Here is an 18260-nt window from a genome sequence, read left to right as displayed (position 1 = left end):
CCCGGCGTCACCTCAGGAACGGCGCCCACAGCCCCGCTGCAGCCGCTGCGGGCAGCCTGTGGTGGGCAAGGGATGCCGGCCCACCCCGGCTCCTCACAGCGGGACCCGCCGCGGCTCCAGAACCCTCGGCACCTTCCGCAGGGCAGGGCTGGAACCCTGCGGGGCGGCGGCGGTGGAGGAGCCGCTGCCCTCACGGGCACGGCCGGCCGGGGGCAGCGGCGTGTGGGAGTCGCGGCGGTGCTGAGGGAGCGGAGCGGGGCCCGCCGCGCCCGGGCCCATCGCGCTCTGCCCCGGGGCCGCCCCAGCACCGAGTCCCGCGGGAGGGACAGGGCTCCCTCCATGAGCAACACTGGGCCTGCAAACCTCAACAAAGGAAAGCTCTAGAAAGGAGTTAATTAAAGAGTTCCAGTTCCCTTCGACGCAGCCCCTGGTCCTTTGTGAGCACAAAACGAAGCCTGAGCATTCCCACTGCTAATTATGAATAAGTTGAAGAGCTCTTTGATATTACTGCTGTGGTTCAGGCTGGTGCCATATAGTGCAAATAACACCCACATAAAACCTCCGGTGTGTTGGCTGCAGCCTCTCCCCTGTTCTGGTCATTTACATTGTATTTTGTTTGTTTCTGTTGTGTTCATTGACTGTTTTCTGTTGAGTTACGCGTGTTCTGCTCATGCCAGTTGCTTGCAAGTTTCAGCGTCAGTCTGTGTATTTCTGGAAGTAAAGCTGTAACAGTTTTCTCCAGAAAATTCTTAAAACTGCTCCAGGTGAAGTTAGCCCTGTCTTGGCAACAGGGAAATTACAAAGTTTTTTTCCTGTGAGAGGTTCCTGTATTTTTCCCTTCACCAAGTGGTTCTGCAGGAGGATACGCGCAGACCCTGTACGGCCGTGGCTGCAGCACGCGTTCCGTCTTTGGCCGAGGCTCACCTGAGGCTCCCGCAGCCCCAGCTGTTCCAGCGCGGAGCCGAGTGCCGGGAGCGGCTGCTCGGGGATGTGTGACATGGGGAAAGCAGAGCAGAAACACGGACAGTTCTTCAGGGCTGCCTCTGCTCCAGGGCTCGCTGAGACATGCTCTGAGTGCTGACACACGCGGCCACCTGCCAGAAAGGGTGGGCAGGTGATGGCAGGTCACACTAACGCTGCCCCTTGCATCTCCGTGCCAGGGCATCCAGCATTGCTGGCTAGTGCCAGCTCCGTGTGGGATGTGCAATTAGACACGGTGCCAGTGGCCTGAGCCGGAGGTCAGCTCAGTACATGGTCAGTGTCACAAAAAAAACCAGCATTCTGGACTTTAGTTGCACTAAATGTTGCAAACACATGATAATTGTCAGCTCCTCTGCAGGATGTGTGGAACAGCAGGCGAGCAAGCCGTGTCACAAAGGGGAGAATCTGGAGCTGTTTTCTCAGTGCCATCACCCTCAGGACTCGCCCCTTGCAGCCAGACTTGTCAGTTTGTTACAGACCTGCCCTCACCCCCTCTGGTGAGGCTGACCAAGGGCATGGCTCGTGTTGGGCATTGATTTCCCCCGAAATTCCCCATGAGAACCCCAGGAGCATCTGTAAGATGTTCCTCAGGTCTGCTCCAGAGAGGTGACACTGTCCAGCTGTCCACAGGCCACACTGGGCCTGACCTTCCCAGCTCTGCTAATCAGGGCCAGCTGCCACCAGCCCCAGCGTGAGGATCCCACTGGAGCAGTGAGGGAAGCAGAGAGCGATATCTGTGCAGGGGAACGACTGCTTCAAACAGGGACAAAATCAGAAAGCAGAAATTAGAGCTTCAACCATAAAGTTCAAAGAACACAGGGAAAAAAGCATGAAAAATAATTTTGACACTTTGAAGTAGAACTCAATTGTTCCATTAAACTGTATTTTTAATAAAAAATAACAATAACAGCATTCCAAATATCTATTTTATAAGCTTTACTAATGTATATTTTTTTAATACATGTCAGAAATTCTTACTTGAGGCAAATGCAATATTTATAGAAAGCAAGAGACTTCAAAACAGCTCCAGAGACTTTAAGCTCTCGATTTATTCACAGATTTAGAATAACTCAGGAATACAAAATGACAAAATGTACATTTTTTATATTGTTTACTAATGTATTGTCTCTTGTCCCTGATCCGTCGTTTTCCTGACTGGAGGAAACACATTCAGCTTCTTCACTCCCTTTAATGCTACACATTTCTGGAGGGAAATATTCCCATTTGGTGAAAATCTATCACAATTCTGCCTTGCAGAATATCACTCCCAGAGAATTATGTGAAGATCATTAATAAATACATTTTTGCAATGACAATCATTCCTTCTTTGGTCATGATTTGTATCTATTATTCGCTTCAGCCTCTCCAGTTCCCAGAGAAATTGCTGGTGAGAGTGAGGAGGAGCAGAGGCAGCCGAGCCTCAGCTGGGGTGATACAGGCAGCTGACCAAGAGAGTCAGAACAATCCTTCTGTCACATTTGTACATCTTTCCTTTTCAAAATCAACGATGAACAAAAGCACACTCTTTGATGAGTACATCTGTAAATACCTCCTCCTGTATCCTTGAGACATTCTTCAGTCTGGAGGCACCTCTGAAAGTGCAGAATTTCTGCTGGTTCCTGCTGCCCTTTCAGCCAGAGGTGACAGGGGACAGTTTCACTGGGCTCCAGTGCTGTGCCCAGGAGTGGCACTGTCCCTTCTCATGTGTTTTGTCATGAGGTTACAGTGCACCTACATCTTTACAGCCAAACAGAAACACTGCTGGAATGGAGCACTGAGAAATTTCGGAGGAGCCAGCCTCACACCCCACCTGTGCACAGCACACCACCACTCCAAGGAGGATGAAGGGAAAAGCCTCCAGGGGCCTTGCAGCACAAGCTGAACTCTGCTGTCCTGAGCTCTGCTGGAACAAAGTTGTGATGTTCAGCAGCAAATACCTCATCAGGGAAATTTCCTAGCCAACACTATCTTTTGCTTAAAACACATAAATTCCTTTTACTCACTTATTTTTATTTCCACACCATGTAAGTTTCAGAATGAAAATTGTGTGATGTTCTTCAAAAAAGTAATCTGGCTTCTGATTTTGGAGTGTAAATTTATTCTACATACTTCACTGTGTGCCTGCCAGAGGACACTGGGAAGCAAAGGAATTTGACCCACATACACAAATAACTATATATGCAGCACAACACGGATCTGGGCAGACACAGGGTTATTTTTCTTTTCCAGGAAAATCCTGGATCAGAATTAGTCACAAAGACACGCTACCCTGGCAAAAGATAAGTCCAGAGCTCTCCCAAGTGTGTTGCTGCTGAATCAACAGTGAGAGCACTCAGGCAGCTCTGGGCTGTGCTGGACTCACAGCAATAAACGCTGGATGTTTGCTCCACACCCCACAGCAGCCACGATGTGCTGTGGAAGATGCCACTGCTGAAGGATGAGCAGCACACACTGCAGAGGGTTTCTAGTCTCATTGGACTTGCCCTAATGTTCCTAACTTCTACCACTGTGTGAGATTTCTTTTAGTGTCAGAAAGAAGTGTTTAAAACGGATGCATTTGCATTCACGAGCCCACAAAAGTGTAACTCAAAGCACTAAATTAAAACTTAAAACTAAGAAGTGCTGGGATTTTTTTTCCCTGCTGTCTCAAGTGCAATTCCCCACACAGTGTCTTGAGTCCAGCAGCTGGGCTTTAAGAAAAACCAGAAATTGTCCAACGGCGTGTGACAAAACCAGGCGAGTTGTTAGAAGTAGAGCCAGAGGGGTGGAAGAGACTGGTGAGTCAGCTTGTCACAGCAACATGTCTAGAGTTTAACTGGCTGTAAAACCCAACAAGGGCTATGTGTTCTGGGGCACCAGGCCAAAGCATGCCCAGGAGCCTCCAGCTCTGGATGACAGAAGCTCTACCACGCAAACAAACTGGGGCAGTTTCACTACTAGCACCTGTACACTCTCTGACCTGAGTTATTTGATTTTATTTGTCCCAATATATACAAACCCTCTGTTTTTCAGGAAACCCAAGGACCAAAAACGCCCCCCGTGTTCCCAGCTGCTGGATGAGCATCAGGTCTCAGTGCAGCAACTGCATGGGGCAGTGGGAGAAGGCTGTTTGTGCTTCGGATAAGCCGGATGAGCAGCAGCCATCAGCTCCTGGGCCACAGGAGCTCCTTTCCTCCCTGCTACTTTGTCTTAGCAGGATCTCACATTCTTGCATCTTGCTCCAGCGCTCATTCACAAGGCTGACACGTATGGCTGTACCCTGTGTGGCCCCTGCTAATTCATGACAACACTAGTGACTGACAAGAGCTGGCACCTTCCCCATCAACACACACTCTGGGCCAGCATGAGCAGCAAGTCTATGGTCGAGGAGTCTCTTAAAGAAAACGCTGGAGTGAGTGCTTGTGGCTGCATCGTGCGAGCACTGTTCAAGAGCCTTGGCTCCTGGGCTGTCAGTATGTGATCTGATGTTAATATTAAAGTACAGATATGAATGCTGCAGCTAACACAGCCTGGTGCATGAGGCCAAGAGCAGAGTTTAGAGCAGAGGAGTCCCTGCAGCCCATTAGTTCTGTGGGAGGCAGCAGCCTGGTCCTTGCAGATGTGTGCCCTGGCTCAGCTCCACACATGTGAGCACCGCGGGGCTGGCAGCTCCTCACACGCCAGACGTGCCACACACTGCTGGGAGCATCTGCACTGCCCACCCTGCCCTGCCCTGTGCTGGGGACACATCAGCCAGGTGCCACAGAGGCACAGCCAGCAATGCCCTGGAACTGCCAGTGGGGAAAAGAGGTCAAGCAAGAAAAGTGATATTTTTACATTTTTGTGTGTACAGATAATCAATAATTAGGTGTGTTATATATTATCCTCTCTAGTGTCACTGTCTGCCCCTAAAAGACCAATGTTTCCTGCTCTTCCTCTCTTTCCACAGAAAGCTGTCAGTGACATCTATGCAGGTGGGGAACAAATTTTGTTCTGCCAACTTCTGACACATCAAACCTGACAAATATACAAGAGATGCAAGAGTAGCTAATGCTGTGTGCTCATTGCCTTTGTGCTACATCACCACTAAGGAGCATACAGAGGGGGCCAGTCCAGAGCAAAACTATTGTTTGCAATTGCCTTTCCCTTTTGACATTTTCATTGTATGTTCTTTTAGGATTGTAAATCTCCTGCGATGTCTTTACAACACAGCTGCGAGGAGGCAACATCTAAAAAGCTGAGGAAGAAAATGTCCTGCCACCTGGGATCAGCACTCTTCATCTCCCCAGTAACATTCAGGAGTCTTGGGCCGCTCTGGCTCTCTTCTCTTCCACTCTGATATTTTTCAGTCAATGCATGCCTGATTCTTTTTTTGTTCTTTCCTGAATTGCAGGTAGCTTTGAAAAAACACGCATGAACCAGCCCTGCCAGGTGAAAAATAAAGGCTCCTGATTGCTATCATTATTATTATACCACTAGACATTTTATTAACACTAAAGTGTGACATTTCCCTCCAAAGAAAGGCTTTCTCCTGCCCTTCTGCATGGCTACTTTATTGAATCCAAACTCCGTTTCCGAGGATCCTCACCTGTTTAAACGCTGCTGTATTTCTAAAAGCAATTTAACCTTTCATCTTTTATGGATGGATCCTTTTTTAACAAAAATCCTATAGGGCCATTTTTCTCCTCATCTCCTTGTGATCTCAGCGATATTACGTGATGTAGCTTTTGAAGAAGAAATGCCGAAACAGCAGCTTCACCACCTGCAGCTAATGCAGCAGGAAGACGGAAAAGGCAACCTGGAAAAATCCCTTTTCAACATTTCTCTCACAAGCTCCTGGTAAGAATCCCCCAAACCGAGAATGTCTCTTGCATAGAAATGAAGGGCAAGGGCTCAGGAAGGCGAGAGCAGCCTGGAGATTTGCCACTTTGTAAAACCCGTCGGTTTGTTTTCCAGCCTCGCGTCCTCTCAATACCTCGGTGACTCAGACACCACCCAGCTTTAATTATTTATTTTTGGCAATGGCTGTGTGTTGTCCAAGGTAACAGGAGCTCCTGGGATGAAGAACACAGCCAGTGCCCAAGAGGTGCAGTGTTCAGAGACAGAACAGTTTTCAAGGCATTGTTGGATGATTTTACTGCTTGCTTACTGCACGGCTCACATGGGACCCTTGGTTCAATAAAACACCAGACAAACTACAGACACCAGTACGTATTTTCCTCTGCTAAATCCTCTAATCCTGGTTCAGTCCAGAGCACTCGGAGAGATTCAGCCTCTCTCCATGCCAGTCGTGTTTCTCCTTCTCCCTGCTGATGTCTGTGCTCACTGCCCGCCCAGCTGCCCTGAGCGCATCCCCCGGGCAGGAATACACCCCGGGGCCATGGAGCCACGGGCAGGTCCCTCTGTGCTGCCCTCACTGGCCTCGGCACCAGCACTGAGCGCTGGCCAGAGCCCACGGGGCTTTGGAAAGATCCCCAGCAAATGCCAAGCCCTCCCTGGGCTGCTGCCTCCGCTGCCCTCCTGGGACTGCCAGCACGGCCTGGCAGGTTGTCCTGCTCCTTCCCTCTGCCCTCCCTGTCCCTCTGCACAGCAGGTGCCAGTTTGTAGTTTTGGAGCTTTTGCTTCAGTAAAGCTTCTCCCAGTCACACCTGGGAACATCCTCTGGCTATGGAAGGTGTTACTGTGCCTTTCACCCCCAAATGAAAGCCTGTGCAGCCTCACAGATGTGCCACCTCTAAGCTGCAGTTAAAATCTACATTTATCTGTAATTTACTTTATAAAACACATTAATAAAAGTAATTAAAGCCACATAGCCAGAGCATCCACCAGCCAAAGAGACATCATTAAGATTCCCCACACCTGAATAACAAGCAAGGAAAAACAACACGGGGATTTAGAGTTCAACTTGCAAAAGATAACACCATGCATTAGAAGCGAATGAGCCTCCCAATGGGAGCAGCACTAGAGAATGGAAAGAAAATAAAGTAGGGCAGTGTGCCAAATTCAGGAGGTTTTAAAAAAATAAGCAGCACAGCCATCACAAAAGAATCCCCATTTCAGCCCAGCATGGGAGGAAGTATGAACTGAAACCCAACGAGGATTTCCATGTTACTGTCTTAATTTGTAAAGGCTTTGAAAAATAACACAATGCTGAGCTGGTCTTTCTTTTTTGGGAAGAGGGGAGAGGGTCAAAGGAAACTGTATTGGTTATCAAATAATGACAGAAAAAGCTATTCTCTCTGGCTCTCCTAAACTCCCAAGTGACTTGAAGGGACACAAAACACATCCAAAGAAACCCTCACACGGGAAGGCAGAGCAAAGCTGCACCTTTCCCCAGCACGCCGCTCTTGTGCGGCTGTGCCCGGGCTCCGTGCTGCGCTGACACTCAGCAGCTGCTCCGGGGGTCGGGGCTGCACCTTGAAACGGAGCCGGCCGCCTCTCCTCCCGCAGGAACACGGCCTTGGGCAGCCACAAAGCACGGGGCAGCAGTGGCAGGATCAGACCCCGAGCGTTCAGAGCCGGCTCTGGCCACCCGCCACCACCAAGGGCTCACACTTGTCATTACTGCTCCAAGCTGGAGGGAGTTTTTGCTCTCACTCCCGCAGGGACTGGACATGTCTCTTTTTGTCCATATTGCTGGGGGATGCCACATTCATCTCTAACTTTTTCTTTGCCTCCTGTTTTCAAACCTGTTCAGCATCTTTGCTTTTCCCCATTCTTACTCTGACAATTTTAATTGTACAAACCTAGCTTTTCACCTTTTGTTGCTCCACAGATATGGGAGAAGGCGAAATGCAGGTAGAGCACCACAAAAGCAAAAGGCAGGTGAGCTTTGAAGGAAAAGGGATCTAGGAAAGGGACAAAAAGGAGCATAGAAATGGAGGGTTGATCTCTGTTGTACTCACAGCATGGAGTAAGCCAAGCAACAGCTACTGTACCTTAACTAGGCAACCGGTAGAAAATCAAACCTTCCCTGTGATCAATAGGATAATGGTGAGAGTTTGATTAGCCTTGGAAAAATTACAATAAGGAGAGAATTTTTTCTCTCCATGGGTTGGGTGATTTCCCTGTGAAAGTTTTTACAAGAATGAGGCTGCATATAATGCGTCTTGTTAACCCAAATTACATGCACTCGAATTCCCTCTCTTTCCCCAAAGAAATCAGAGAAGAAATCAGGCGTGAAATGGCATGTGGGTGGGGCTGAGCCGAGCCAGCACCACTCTCATAATTAAATGAGACTCGCTGAGCCCCCACTTCTCAGAGCCTTTCAGTTCTGCTGGGCTCTGCTCAGTGCCCACAAACACGGGGCTGTACTACTTGTGTACGGGTTTTACACACTCTGCAGGCTCAAGCAGCTGTGGGAAAGGGGGAGCTCTGGCCTATCTCCAGGTCAGGGACCCCTCAGAGCAGCCCTTCATGCTGTAGGGGGTTAAAGTCTGCGGGAGTTTTGCGGAGCCCTGGCCAGCCCTGGCCCAGCACACAGAGGTGTCACCCTGTGTGGGTGTGACATGGGAGCCTCCCCATTGCAGTGACACATTCAGAACTGCCCTTCGTGGTTTTTCCTGTGCAATGAGGCTGCAAAAGCCTCTGTGGTTTGGAGGGAGGCAATCTCAGAGAAATGGGGGCATTTTCACCCCCAGGAGGTTCTTGCAGAGCACACAGGGGCTGCATCCCATATTCAAAACTCCCTGGGGATCAAGGAATGGTGCTCTGGAGCCACTGCAGTGAGGCTGTGCTATTCCTGTACCCCACAGCTCCCTGGGGCTGTGCACTGAGCACTCATGTGGGCTTGGTGTCAGGTGTGGTTTTAGCTGAAGAGGCCCCAAGCTGGCCCAGCACCCCTGTGTGACCCCTGCCTGGACTGCTGCAGTTCACTGGTGAGGTGTCCCTGCCTGTGGAGGGGATTGGAACTATGGACTTGGAGGTCCCTTCCCACCCAAACCATTCTGTGATTCTGTGATTATAGTCTGAACCACAGTCGGATGCACTTGGGAACTGTAATTCCCAATCCCTGGTATAAAATCCTAGGAATGGAATCCCTGTTTCCCAGACAGCACAGAACACAGTGCATTATTACTAGTAATGGAACCCCTGCTAGTGTAAATACTACTGATCTGCACGGTGGAGGTGCCAGCAGCACTGTGTGTCCCACGGTGGGGGACACCAGGGCCAGGGCCCCGAGCACACACAGCACAGAGCCCTTCACAATCCAAGGACACTCAGCCAAATGCAGGTGGAAGGGGCACTTCAGCCCCACTCTTGCAGCTGACAACGGAGCTGCCAGTAGAATTTAATGGCAAATGGATGTTTGGTTATGAAATAAAGATGCTGTGACTCTCTGGCTTTGCCATGTGTTTCCGTGGGTAGGGGTAGAGAGCTGCCATAGCTTCAGGCTTGCGCTGCTCCGACTCTCTGGCCCTGCTCGTCCCTGGAGCCCGGTGCGTCCTGCGGGGCTCTGTGTGTGTTTGTGCCGCTGCTGTGCTGGCACCCTGCCTGCTGGGGCTCCTTCCTTCCCCGGCTGCCTCCGCTCCCGGCTTTGTCTGCGCGCCGGTGCCCCGGTGACGCCAGGCGAGGCTGCGCTTGCAATAACGAGCGAGTAAGAAAAGCCCCGGGGAAGCAACCTGGGACAATGCACCCCCGGTGCTGCCTTCCTCGGGGAGCGGGGACAAGGGACACGAACAAAGGAGCCTAAGGCAGAGAGGCAAGCAGGTGGCACTGGGGAGGAGGCAGGTGGAAGCGAGACAGCGGCGCACAAAAGATGAAAAGAGGAATGTAAGGAGAATATGAAGCTGGGAGAGATGCTCCATCTGGGCCGAGGGAGCGCTGGAGAAGGAGCCACGTTTTAGGCCTTTGCAACAATAGGTTGTGAGGAGGTCTGCTTGAGAGAGGATCAGCTCGCCTCCTTGACTGGCAGCTGCTAAATGTGTCAGTAGCTCAAAAGGAGATGTTCTCAGTGCGTGCACCTCAGGCTGCCCTGCTGATCCGCTGCCTCAGGTCAGGTATATTTTATACACTATAAAACAGCAGAATTTCCATCAGTTCCTGAGAATCTCCCCTCCTCAGCACTCATCAAAATGCACTCCTCATTCACAGTCTCCTTCTGACACTGGGAATATCTCAACCCTTAGCAACAGGTGATGACAGGGCATGACATGTTGTATCAGTGTTTCACTCTCTAGAAGATTAAGATTGGATTTTTCCCACTTTTGCATTAATGTCCTGTGAGATGCACAGGGCTCAGCTTGCAAGCAAAGTATTGTGTTCCCTACACACGGATCTGTGGCTGAGCTCTGCAAAAACACAAACTGATCTGTCTGATTCCTTTTATGTCATAATTCAGAACTTTACTCGGGGTCGGCAGTGCAATGCTTTGACAATCCAGATGCCATGCCAAGAACACATAAACTCATTCTTCATTCATGCCCCCTTAAAACAGCAGAGATGGTCTCATGGAAAGCACTGGCACAGCTGCTTTTTTTAAGAGATATTTTGTACAACGCAGCAGTCACGAGATGACACGGGGGGTCCCCAGCCAGCTCCACCTGCCTGGCTGGGAGTCCCACTGGGGCTGGAGGCTGTGGGCCAGGGGCTGCTGGGGCTGCCACCACCTGGTAACATGGCCTGGCCACTCCACAGAGCTGATCAGGGGCTCACCTGGTAAACCCCCACAATTATGTGCTGCAGACTACTGCTTTCAGTCTTGATCTGTGTCCAAAAGCAGTAAGGACAATAAACGAGTTGTTATTTGGGTATTTACTTCTTGTTCTTCATATATCCTAAGTGTTCCTAGAAACTGTTAGGAAGTCTGAACACCAGCTTTCTTCCTGGTGCTGTGCCTCTGTGCAAAGGACTGTAAGCCCAAAGCAGGAGCTCTGGGAAGGACTGTGTTCAGTAGCAGGAGAATCTGGAGATTTAGTGTTAATCCAAAGAAACTGCTGCAGCTGGGCCCTATCAGCCCATTTTTGGAAATTAATGGAATGGTGGGGATGGACAGGTCTGGCCCACAGGACCCAGACAGGGGGATTTTGTGTGTCCCACCACAGGAGCTTTCCCAGAGAGGTGGTGCACACACACACTGCAGAACCCCGAGCCCATCCTGCAGAACCCAAGCCTTGCAGCCTCCCTAATGAATCCTTTAGCTGGATCATTAACAGTGATCAGCCATGCAAATGGCAAAAGAGTAACCAGTTATTAACAGAGGGCTCTTTTATTGTTTCTAAAAATAGGCCTGTGAAGTGAGGTGTGTTCTCGTTCTCTGCGCACGCATAAAGAGAAACTGCAGAGCAATAAACGTTAGTATTTAAAAACACCCAACTTAAGAAGGGCACTTTCACTATAACTTTCCTCTTTATGGAGGAATAACAAAGGATCCCTAAGCTGCTATGGTTCTGCAGAGACTATAAAAAGATTGTGAGTTTAACTGAATCTTTCCTGGGTTTGAAGGTATAAGATTAGCGTCTGTCAAGGGAATTGGCTTTGTTAATACTTGAGGTTCAGTCCAGCTGCATTTTCCCTGCATTTTATGACGTCTGGTTTTGTCACTTTCAACAGTTTGGTAACGCACCAAGATAAGAAACATACCCAAAATTAAACTCTGTAAAAGGTGAAATTGGGTTTAGAGCTTCCTGTTCAGGCTTTGTACTGTTGGAAAGTCAGCAGCCAGAATCGTGCGGCACCCGTGCAGTAAGTGACATTTTCCTTGTCAATTATTCATATGTAACAACAGATCTGCTGCTAAGTAAATACATTTAATGAAGAGAGCCAGCTTAGAGCAGCAAAGAGCAGTTTGGGATGCAAAGGCAGCATGTGCAATAGCTGGGTTTGTCTCCTTCACATTTCTGACAGAGCACTGGGCAATGAGCAAGAGAGCACACAGCCCTCTGACACTCTGCACCTCTTCCCTTCCCCAGCCCCAGGGGAGGGTGGGGCGGTCAGGTATTGCCAGCTTCCTCCCTGACCTGTGCAGCAGGAGTCTGAAATGGTTCCTCAAACCAAAAGCCTTCCTGGAGGCCAGAGGTGGCATCACCTCCAACGCAGTGACTTCTCCTTTTCCCGGGGATGCTGCACCCCTGAACCTCCAGGCCCACTGCTCTTCCCAAACCCTGCTCCGTGGCTTTTGTACACAAATGGGTCTTTGCCTTCTTTCAGCTGTAAAGCTTCTTGGACTTACCTGTCTCTCAGGGAAGGCAGAGGACAGACTGCTCATGCTCTCAGGCATACCTGTGCTGGCTGTGTTCAGTTTCCCCCAGCCCTGCATCACAGGTCCTGCTTTCTCATCTCCAGGTACCATACTTAGGATCTAGTGCCTCCTTCCTGGAAAACAGAGATCCCCTTCAGTACCTTCCAATCCAAATTCCTCTGAGCCTGTAGTGTGGGATTGATTTGTGCCTTCTCACATATCTTGCAAATCTCTAAAGGGAGGTGCAACAGTTTCTGGTTTCTGTTCTCCAAAGTAATGTAACCCAGGCCCTCCTGTCGTCGGCAGGGCTGGGTCAGCAGCAGTCGGGGCTCAGAGGTGAGATGGAGGTGCACCCGTATGATCACACTCATCTGCTGCAGTGCCATTTTCTCATGGCCTCCCATGGGAAGTGTAATGACTTCCACTTTGCCTTTTGCTCCAGTTTGGCACTGTTCACTCAAGGACTTCAAAGCACTTTCTCAAAATAACAGTAAGTAACCTCTGGCCAGCCTCCCTGTGCTGGCCACAGAGCGTCTGCGGTGGAAGCAGGAGGCAGGAGTGCTGCCCTGGCCTCTGCTCCAGCCAACAGGCAGAAAAAGAAAGAACAGAAATACCTGGAGTCCTGCCAGAAACACATTTTTCCCTCTAATGCCTGGCATCAGCTCCAGCATAATTCTAGAATTAAAATGGATTATATTTTTATGCAGATTCTTGTAAAAGCAGCCCAGCTTTTGGTCTGTCCCAAGGCAGCTGATAATGACAGTACCTGCATGTAAGTGGCTGCAACACACCTTGTGCTCCCAACACAGATCCCCAGGAGCTGGAGCTGTTTTGTGAGGAGAAAGTAGTTCTGCAAATAGCTGCCAATGTCTTTTCTGAGACTCCTTTTTTGTGCTGGAATAGCCAGAAGGGACTCTGGAGAATCCTGTCAGTGCCAGTGAGTGGCACAATCTATAATCTCTGGGATAAAATGGAGTGATAGAAAAAGAGAGTATGGACACAAAACATGACTAGGAACTGTCTGCACTCAGGGAGTTGAAGAGTAAGGAATAACAGAAAATAGCATTGTACAGCTTTTAGATTAATCTAACATGGATTCCTGAATTCCATACACACAATAGGGGGAGAACTGGAAAAGACATACAGAGAAATGAAGGCCACAAATGGCCCTCATTACTTTAAAAAGCCTCTCAGAGTGGGGTGGCTGGGCCTGTTTCTGCAGCATGAGTGGCACTGGCTGTGCTGGAACTTCTGCTGTCATTCAGCCAGGTGGGTGAGGAGTCAGCGCCAGCGGGCACGAAATGGAGAAAGTCTGGGTCTGCATTAGCTAGAGGTGATGAACAAAGTGGTAGGAACACCCATGACTGATCTTTTTAAGCACAACATCAGCTCCAAAATGCATCAGCAGCTGGCAGGGCCCATCCCAAGGACTCTCCTAGAAGCCCTGATCAGGTGAAGGTGAGCACTGCAGCCAGTGCTGGGGGAAGAGCCTCCTTAAAAGAGAAGCACAAGCTCCTGGCTGTGACACCTCTCCTCTCCCCAGTCCATGGGCAGCTCACACTTGTCTGCCAGCCTCTCAGAAATGGTCAGATCATACAGGAACAAAAGTGGATACGAAAGCTTTTGAGCTACTTCTAAGGGATCTGTGCCTGTGAACTAACAAAGGCGAGTCTGTGGTCAGCAGGGTTAAACCCACCAGACACAGCCTGTGCTCCAGCAGAAAGTGGGGACGAGCTGAATCTGCCTGTCTGGGATAATCACACAAGCAATGGTAAATAAAGTGTTCTTCTGCCTCAACACGTTTCATAGGACTATTAACAAACTCTCAGAAGGTCTGGGTTCAAGAGATGAGATATCTTTGAAGATTTGGTCTAAGCAATGACGTCTCTTTACCCTCCTATCTGTCTGTGGGTGACAGACCAGCCTCCCAGAAATTGCTCTTCCCCACATTCCCAGAATCTCTGCCCAGACTTGGGCGAGACCTGGCATCAGCTTCTTGCTCAATCACAGCCTGCAGAGCCATATTACAGAGTATCTCTTTTGTTAGTCTTCATTTCCAGAGGAAGGACAGCAAAAATGACTGATGAAACACAAGGAAATTATGTGGGAAGGCAAAAGAAATAGTAGGTAAAAATGCAATTTCTGTAGGCTGTAGGGTGAAATCAGAAAAGAATACTTGGAACCTGTGCACTCTGCTAAGAACATGAATATGTCTCTTGGACTCGTTCCTTCCTTCAGTCATCAAGGAGAGCTGGTATGATCTGTGCCCAGAGAGCCACTGGGAGAATTTGGGGGTTAGCTCTGTGCAGGGAAGGTTCATCTCTGCTGTCTGCTACGGGCTCCAGCCAGCACAAATGGTCCATGGGCTAGAGCTCCTTATCACTGCTACTCTGTGTCACACCAATATGCCCATGGAAAATCAATACCCTTTTTACCCTTTTCTAGGAACACTAAATTACCAAAGCCTGAGGATCTTCTCACTGGTTTTGAGTAGTAACTAAGGAGTGTTATATTCACTGTGTATATAATTACTGTGCCTGTATGTAATTACTGTGCCTGTATGTAATCACTGTGCCATGGACAGAGAACAGCCTCGGTAGTTTGGGGTCACTGCAAGAAGAGCACGTGGTGGTTCCAGTGTTTGCAGTGCTGCAGATCCAGCGTGGCTTTCCAGCCCCAACCAGCCCTGGATGTGGGTGCACTGGAGAGAGGCATCACTGAGATTCATCAACTAAAACTGCTCCCCACAGAGTGAAGTCATGCTTTCCAAATATTTGTGTCCTCTTGTTTTGGTTGCTTTCTTCCCCCCCATAGCTGCTGGGCTAAACTATGCAAGGGAAAAAATAGATTTCTTTCTTTAACAAAAAGCTTAATTATTTCCTTTTTTTTCTAGATTTTGTTGCAGAAGTGTAACTTTCTGTTAAGAGCTGAATTTTACAATGTAATAAATTGATACAGTGGCATGTAAACAAGCTGTGTAAATACATGTGCAGAGCCATGCCTTTTACAGGGCAAAGAAGAATTTGCACAGAAGTGGTTTTCTGCAGAAATAATAATTTGCACAGTGTTACGCATTAGTACAATAAATGATATTGCAAGGTCTGAATTTACTGACAGCAGGTTGTGTACTTTGAGTACTATGTTTTGCTCGAATTAAAACTCAAAAAATATTTACTGGCTACAAAAATCCAGTTATTAGGCCAGAAAGAGCTCCTAACTTCGTACTAATCTGAGAAGAAATCCATTAAATGCCCAGTGTATCTTTTTACTCAGTCCCTGAGAAAAAGAATTGTTGAATTGATAAATGCCACTCATGGCCCTGGTCCAGCTCAGCTCTGGTTTTCCTGGGTGGAATGGTGATGTGGAGCACTTGTTTGATGAGTCTGAAGGGTTGGTGGATAGTACAATTGCAGCAGAAGTGGCAGTAATATAAATTTCTATCTATTAGGCCTGTCAGTATTTGCTGCTTCAGTGGAAGTAATTTTTGGGCTCGGCTCTGTCTCCCTGACATGGACAGGTCTGATGCTGGCAGGAATTTTTTTTGGGAGTGTGTGTGGTGGTGTTTCACTTGCAGCCTGTGCAAAAGCAGGTGAGAGGGACCTCAGAGAGGCACAGGCTGATTTCAGCTAGGCACAAATTACTTGCTACCAGGGGTGGTACAAATCCTCCTTACTCAGAAGGGGTAAGTCCCTGTGGGAGCAGGAGAAACCACCCGAGTACTCTCACCTAAGTACGAAGCCCGATTCTTGGTTTGATTTGTGTCTTTTTCTCCTTTTCCTTTAGATGAAGATTGTTCTTACAGGTACCTAAGCTTCCTTCCAACAGACAAAAAAGAGCAAACACTTCTAGGAAAGCAGCCTAATTATGTGGGGTTTTTAAACAGCCAGGAGGAAAAGGTAGCTTGAAAACCAAAATATCTTGGAGGCCCCTTCTGCATCCATAGCATATTTGATAAATTGACTTTTGCTTCCAGGGCACACATTCAGCATCTTCATTAGTATAATGATCCTTGGTCTTCTCTTCCCAAACTTAGATAATTTGAATAAAAAAACAAGTTTTATGAAATGTAGCCATTAATAGAGTCAATAAATTTTAAGCTGTGATTACATATCACTTGCAGCCATCCCATCCCTTTCGGCTGTAGATCAAAATATATTCAGCATTCTTAAAATACACTGTCCATTGTCTGTTTGACAAGAATAATCCAGTGTGCTGGTGAGTACCAAGGTGACCTGAAAGTTTTTCTAGTACATAATCTCCTCTTATTCTGTATTATGTATGAACTCAGAGACAGAATATCTGCATTATCTTAAATAAACTAGGTAAAATGTATTTCAAAAAGCTTCTTGAGTCAAAAAGTAGCAAATCATTGTATGTATTTCCATATTTGTATAGTTTCATTATATTCTTGTTCTAAGTTACTTTTAAGTCTCTTTCATATTTAAAAAATGAACTACACACCTATCATGCAAAATGTAAAGAAGTATGTTCAACTAGTTCAAATTAGATATACAGTAAAAATACACTTCCAAAGAAATATCATTTCCATTTTTGTTCATGTTTTTAACAGAATTTCAGACTAATACATCAAATGTGGAACTGTACAAGAATGTGAAGAAACATTAGGATTGCAGTAGTAAAAAAATGTACAGCATTCAAAACCAACAAGCTCTAAACAACCAAACAATACCACAGGATTGAAACAGTCATGGGGACAACATAGGTCATTGGAGCCAGAGTGAATCCTAATGCACCTACATAAAGACCCTACATAGAATATTGTCTCTTATTTATATGCAAAATCCCTGATTTGATTAAACCAGACAATTTCTCTAATTGTCTCGTATAGGTTTCAGATAAGATTAACATGAGAGTATTCCCCTCCATGAAGGTCAGGTGTTTGAAAAGGCAATATTGAGAATTGATTTGAAAGGTATTTCCATCCACATGGATTCAGGTAGTTAAGATACAAGATCACAAATAATAGCAGTACAATTTTAAAGAACCACTGGAATTGTTCTCTGCTACATTTGTAACACTTCAGATTTCAAGATTCAGTATTTTTGAACTGTTCACAGGTTAATACACAGGGTTTTAATTATGGGCTGTAACCATTTAACAGTGGACCAAAATTGCCTTTTAAATCAAGAAAGATCCAGCTTACCATGTAAAAAGAAAAAAAAAATCTCCAAGGTGATTGACAGTGAACAAAATGTTACAAACAGCAGAATCTCATGTCAGAACAGCTTTGAAAGGCAGATATGTACCTGTTACAGTTCACCAACCAGCACAACATCCTTATCAGACATTTGGATTACGAGGAAAAATGTCCTGGATAAACCTGTAACATTTATAAATTCAACAAAAATCATCTTTTTTAATGTCTCATCACTGTGTATAAACTCAACAGACCCTGCCACCCGTGGGTTTGGTGACCAGACCCAATCCCTCTCACAGATTTCAGCTAGTTCCCAGCTTTGAGGACTGTCTTGCTTTGCCCATAGCTCACATCTGGGGTTTTTAAGCTGAAGTGTTAAAAAGGTTAATAAATGATCCAATGATGTCAGCTTTTCTATCCCATAGTCCTCATGCTCTGAAATCTCTCCCTGATCTTGATAGGAATTTGGCTTGCACAAGAACAGCAAATTTGCAGCTCAGAAAGGTGAATAAATGTAGCACTTTTAAAACCAAAACACTGTTCGGAAAAAGTCCAGCCTACAAAATCATCTTCAATGCCCTGAGAAGGGCAAAGAACACAAATCTTGGCATCTATCTTGCTCTTTATTTGGAATAATCTTTTAGTAATTCTGATCCAAGGGGAATGAGGGATTAGTTTTAGAGAGCTGGCCAGTACAACCCAACATCTGACTGAAAGAACTGATTGGAACAGGTTTGAAAAGGAACAACCATCTGCATCTTATGTACCACTCCAAACCTCTAAACCTACTGGGCAAACAGCATAGTGTAGACTCATTCTTATACATATTTAAACTTCGCTGAGGTATTTATTTTATTACAGAAAAGCAGTTTTAAAAACAATAGGAAAAAAACCTCAAAATATGAGTTATATTCTGCAGAGATTTTTGGGGAGAAGGAATTCAATTGTGTTGAAAGGACCATA

The sequence above is a fragment of the Onychostruthus taczanowskii genome, unplaced genomic scaffold (genome assembly GCF_017590055.1).
Source record: "Onychostruthus taczanowskii isolate IOZ18803 unplaced genomic scaffold, ASM1759005v1 scaffold25, whole genome shotgun sequence".
Taxonomy (NCBI): Eukaryota; Metazoa; Chordata; class Aves; order Passeriformes; family Passeridae; genus Onychostruthus; species Onychostruthus taczanowskii.
This window is presented reverse-complemented; position numbering follows the sequence as displayed.